The sequence below is a fragment of the Falco punctatus genome (assembly GCF_963210335.1).
Source record: "Falco punctatus genome assembly, chromosome: 9".
Taxonomy (NCBI): domain Eukaryota; kingdom Metazoa; phylum Chordata; class Aves; order Falconiformes; family Falconidae; genus Falco; species Falco punctatus.
Window position 1 is genome coordinate 24,854,449 of NC_137589.1, and position 6,000 is coordinate 24,860,448.

Consider the following 6,000-nt stretch of genomic DNA (forward strand, 5'->3'; position numbering starts at 1 on the left):
CTACAAATTCAGCATTGTTCGTACAGGCAAAGCATGTTCTTTCTCAGAATTTAAAAGTAAATCTGCTGAATATATGATGAAAGTAATCAAAATCTGTGTCCATTAAGTGTGTGGTGCGTACAAATTTTGTTTTTTTCCAAATGTTGCTAATAATGGAAAGATACCTGACTCTCAGAACTTTAGATTGATGGAAATTTGTTCACAAGCCGGTTTCGAAGCATCCAATTGTAAATATGCTCATCAGCAACTATATCTATTTGCTGTGAGTGAAAGCGCTGTGGGAAGGGAAATGTCAGTAGCTTGGCACTTCAGGTGCCAGGTGCTGTCCCTGGAGGTGTCTGTATGCTGTTGTCACCATCATGCAAATATCCTGGGAAACTGAGGCAGCTGCAGCCCTTCAAGCACAGTGTTTCGTGGTGCAGTGGGTTTGGCTGTGAAAGCATTTTGCCAGCAGCAAGTGTGATGATCAGCGCAGTGCTTTGCCTCAGCAGGCTTCCCTTGAGCTGCTGGTTTGCAGCAGTACTGTTGCTCTGATCTGGTTGTGGAGGTGTGTTCAGCATCAAATAAATTCTCCTGTGCTTTCTTTTTGCCTCCTCTGAAAAAGCCAATGGCTCCCTGGAAGTATCCAGGCCTTCAGTTATTAACTGTGCCTTTTAAAATTAGCAGCCCCACAACCTTGAACCCATACAGCAAATCCTGGGGAGGCTATATACTCCTCTGCATCCTCCTGAGGCAGCATTTTTCTCCCACTGAACGGACGTGTAAAACTGCTATCATGGGGTGAAGTAACTGGCATTCACTTGAGTTTTTTATCATACACATTCTGTCAGAAACATGTCAATAACTTATTAATAATAACTTATTAAGATGCCAGAGCATCTCTCTAGGCCCTCACAAAGGCTGGGTGTTGTAATGCAGTGTGTGGCGTTCAGCTCCTGGATATTATCAGGAAAATAGAAGTACCCAAAAGATTTCTTAGGGCAGTGTGATCCTGTAAATGACACTACTTGAACCATCACTGGCACTGGGACCATGACCTGCAGTGTTGAAAGCATGAGTCTGCCTTGTTTCAGAGGAGAGACAAAGCTTAATGCTTAAACTTTTTCATCTTCGTCTGGATTTAACCACTAGAGGGAATGATGGCAAAGTTTATGTGTTTTGTTTAAAGTCAGACTGTTTTGTGTATCAGACTTGACTTCACCAGCCCTCCACTGTAGTGAGGTACCCTATCCATGGGAGCAGTAATCCTCACCCACACCAGGCTGGACTCACCCACGCAGAGCTTGCGTTTACTCCTCCCCATGCACCCGCAACATCGTGTTTCCTTTGCACATGAGAAGACACTAGCAAATAAGATCCTATCCACAGTGCTGGAGCATTTTTGTTAGTGAAAACCAGGAGTCTTCCAAGAAGGTTTTCTGTCCTGCCATCTCTGTCTGGCCAGATTTACCTTGCTGTTGTAGGAAAGTTTCAGTCATCCAGTCAAAGCAGCAAAACACTGCCACAGTGCAGAACGACAGAATGGAGGGGAGATGTGAAGCAGAGAGATGAGGAGAGATAGTGAGGGACCAGCTGGTTGGAAACACACCTGTTCCACTAGTAATGAGCCCTGATTTCAGTCGTCCCAGGTCTTGCAGTATTTACCAGAAGTAATATTTGGTGGGGAGATGTGTTGAATTCCCAGCAGTGAATGTACATCCACAGTAACACAAAGCAGCCCTACATGTCATAAACATACGAATAAGCAAGTCTCAGCACTGACTGCGTATCTAGATCCATGCTAATGTAGTAATGAAAGCCAGCTTTTTACGGTATGCTTTCTATATATGATAAAGTGATCCATATGTTTTTGTGTCCCATAATTCCTTCCAAAGCAAACATTTTAAACACTGCAATATAGGTGCTATTTGAAACTCAAACTGGCCTAATAAGACTACAAGAATGCATAAGCCACATGCTAGGAAATAATAATATTTTAGCAACATAAAACATGAACAAATATATAATTACTTATGTTACTCAAACATGCTGCCACAAATGGCTTTTCAATTTCCTGGGTCACAAAAAAAAGCATTTTCTACATAACATTGCAACCAAAGATATTGATAAACATAATAAAAACTAATTGCTTACTCCTCTCCCAACCTAAATCATCAGCCATAATTATGTTATCATTTTCTGCCTGTTTCCATTGATTCTATAAGCTACCTGGAACTCCTGGGAAAACACTCAAAAAGTGGTTGTTTTTCTGGCAAAAGTATAACATAATTTTTTATATTTTAAAATGTTACGCTTCACTGGTGTTTGGTTTTCTGGCAGGTAGTATCTCTGGAATGACATCTGCAGTGAAGGAAAGGCTTTTAAGCTTTTGTTGGAAGTTTGCAATGTCAGCTCATATGTACAAATCTTTAGGTCTTTTAATTGTTTCTGCTGTTCTGGGGGAAGGGGCTTGAAAAGAATCTTGGCTGCTGCTTGATGATAAAAATCACCATCATATTGCAGGGCTTCTCCTAACTGCCTGTAGGACCTGGCTGAATTTTTCACTCTTCTTGTGCCTCTATGTCCAAATTGTCCTTCTTGCTGGGCAAGGAGCCAGGGCCAGCACGGGGTGAGCGTGACCGGGCTGTCTGCCATCACCTGCTTCTTCTGGTGTGCCCGGCACTGTGGGAGCCCTGCCTCCTGCAAGGTTAGGTGGTATCACAGCTGCCATTAACAGCCTCCAAACCTGTCGTGTCCCTTGTGACTGCAGGCAGGAGCTTGAATACTTGAATGCAAACCCCACAGATGTCTTCATAGTTCCAGAAGCAGAGACAGCTCAGTTAGACATGTAATTTTCTGACCTTGTGTTTTTGAGGCCAGTTTTATCCCTGTTGTCCCTGGTAGGGACTGGGGCAAAAACATACGAACAGGAGTTTTGCCTCAGATGTGTGAGTTTAGTGTTTTATTTGCTGCTTTAATACTTTAGATTCATGATTCTTGTATTTCCTCAAGTGAATGCCAGTTACTTCACCCCATGATAGCAGTTTTACACGTCCGTTCAGTGGGAGAAAAATGCTGCCTCAGGAGGATGCAGAGGAGTATATAGCCTCCCCAGGATTTGCTGTATGGGTTCAAGGTTGTGGGGCTGCTAATTTTAAAAGGCACAGTTAATAACTGAAGCCAACTCCTGCTGCCAGCAGCACCTTGCAAAATAATTGCGTGTGTGTTATTAGAGAGCTTTTGGAGCAGGGAGCACCTACAGACATGACTTTGGGCCCCACTTGCTGGGGGTACCTGGGGACTGTGAAACATAGCCCCATGGGGCTGCAGCTCTGAAAAGCAGGACAAAAGAGTGAGAGAAATGGGGAGCATGGGAGGGTGGGGAAAGTAAGTGAACTAGGAAGCTCTGGAGTGGCTGGACTGATTTCCAGAATCATGCTGAGTTTGATAAGCAACTTGGAAGAAAAAACATGAGTGTGGGATTTTAAAGCACCAGACCCTTTCCTCTGGATAGCTGCAAACTGAAGGTTTTTGGCTTTTCACTTTGAAAGGACATTTTTCATTTAGAAACAGGCATGATAAAAAGCTATATTTACAAGAGTTAAAGAACATGAAAGCAAAAGGAAACCCTGGATTTTGGATTTAGTAAAAATTATTTTCCCCCTCCATTTATCACTTTTTTTTCTTTTTGTTTCTGTCCAAGCCTGCCACTCCCCCTGTCTTTTTTCCTGCTTTTGATTTCCCAGTTGGCCCAGCTGACCCCTCACTCATCTCTGCATGGCCCCTCAGCTGTGTTTAGCAGTTCAGCTGTGGACACCTCCACCCAGGAGGAGCATCAGTCACAAGCCAGCATGCCCATCGTGCTCCATGCCTAGCATCAGCTCTAAAAGCTAAACATTTTGCATGAGCTATTTTTTCTTGGCTCCTTCTACAGCCACTGAGGAGAGAGAAGCTTCTCCAGAGAGCATTTCCTCTTCCCTGTCCCCAACTGCAATGGGAGGACATGGCCACGTCTCCCTGTGGCCTATGGAGGGAAGCTCCATGCCCTCCTGCAGGCAGAGGTCTTGGCCAGGCTGTGGCTGGACATTGCCTCCCCTCCTGGGTGTAACCCTGCTGAGATGGCAGCAGGCAGGAGATGCCTGCAGAGGGAAAAAAAGGGGGGAAAGTGTTGGGCTGATAGAATTTTCCTTTACTCCTGGTGTTCCTGGGCTTTTGGAGAAGTGCTTGAAGCTGAGTTTGCTGGTACAGCTTGGAGGGTTTGGGGTGTCAGTGAGGAAGGCAGGTCAGGCAGGTGAGCCCAGGGCTGCACTGGGGAGGAGCTGGGACATAGGCTGGGAAGGCTACAGGAACTGAAAGGGGTTGGAGGCTCTGAGGGAACATGAAGTATGAAGCATTGGGACTTTACTTCTAGTGGTCATTGCTCTATCTGCAATCCTTGCTCAGGGTAAAAGCAGCAAATTCAACATATTTAGATCCACTGGGCACGTTGCAGTCACAAAAAAATAAAACTTTTTCACCAAGCAGACTACATTGAGCAGATGAGGGCTCCTCCTCCCAGGAAGGATCTCAGGGGCATCACAGAAAAGCTTTGAGCACATGCAGTGGGGACTTCTGCCACCACATGTGACCTCAGCACCAGCCATTTGACTTCTGCACCACTGGGGTAAAGAAGTTGTGCTAAGGACCAGGCTGGTGTGAGGAAGCTTAACTCCTTCCCTGATTCTACAGCTGAATAATTCAGGTTAGGTTACTCAGTTTCATTGTGGAGCCCCAGAGCTAGGAAAAACTGCAGCCTGGCTATTCCCCTTCTCCAGCCTGATAGTCCTGGACTGTGTTTTGCAGGGGCTGAGGGAAAAAGCTCCTCTAAGTGCCTACCCCTTGCTTTACTGCTGGTCTCTTTCACTTCTGAAGTGGAGATTTACTTTCTTTCAGTGCAAGAGGCAACCAATATAAAGACACATGAGCTCTGTAGCCTTGTAATAATAATAATAAATTAATAAACCCCCTCTCCTAAGTTTGCTATTCCACGTAGTCATGACCAAGCGATGCCTTGTGCAGGAAGCTGAGCAACACACAGTCTCCAGAAGTGTTTCCATGAAGATTTTAATCTGCGTAATCTAAGGAGCTTTCTTACAATAAACCATTGAAATCAGCTCATCTGGTCCCATTCTTATGTTTAGAGTGATTCTTCCTTCACATGTGCCTGGGGTGTTATGCCAGGCTTGCCAGACACCCTGTTTGTTGTTTCGTGTCACAAGTCCATCCTCAGCAGGACCAGTGCTCCTGAGCCTTTCTGCCCAGCACTTCTGCCTGCTCCAGGGACTGCACGTGTTTTTCCATCCTGCTGAGCTACATCTTTCAGCTAAAACCCAATCTGGCCGGCTGGGATTCCTGTTTGGACTGGAAGCCTGACAGACAGACCCTGCTTGCCCTGTTGGGGTGGGATTTCACTACCCCCAGCTCAGGCACAGTTTGACAAGATGTTCGGCTCTTAGCACTTTGCTCCTCCGGCATGGAGCTGGAGTTACTGCTCTTGCTGGAGCCACGCAGGCCATGGCAAAAGGCAAAGTATGCAAAGTGTTAGCTATACCTAGCATGTATCCTAGCGTAGTCTGATGGGTGAGATGCTCAGAAATCCCTTTGGCTGTATCTCTAGAGGATGACTTCTGGTCTGAATCAGAGAAATGAGCTTCTGACCTGGACATTTTGGAGTACAGTGATTTTAGGCAAGAACCTATGAGTCCTTTATCTGGAGATTTATTGTGCCGTGAAGCAGTTGGCAGAAGTTGCTTGCTGACCTGAAGGGGGTGTCGTGCAGCAACAGCATGGTCCCTGCCTTGTGCTCATGGTCAGGGGTACTCAGGAACTCTTCTAAGTTATGCCAGAGCCGTGGTGCTTAATGGCCTCGTGTCAGCTCTCTCCCCTTGCCCGAGGAGCTCAGCATCAGCGTTGCTGGTTAAAGCAAAGTGCCTGGAACAGAGTTTGGGCAAGAAGACTGATCTGTCAGCGTGGGAAGGAGAT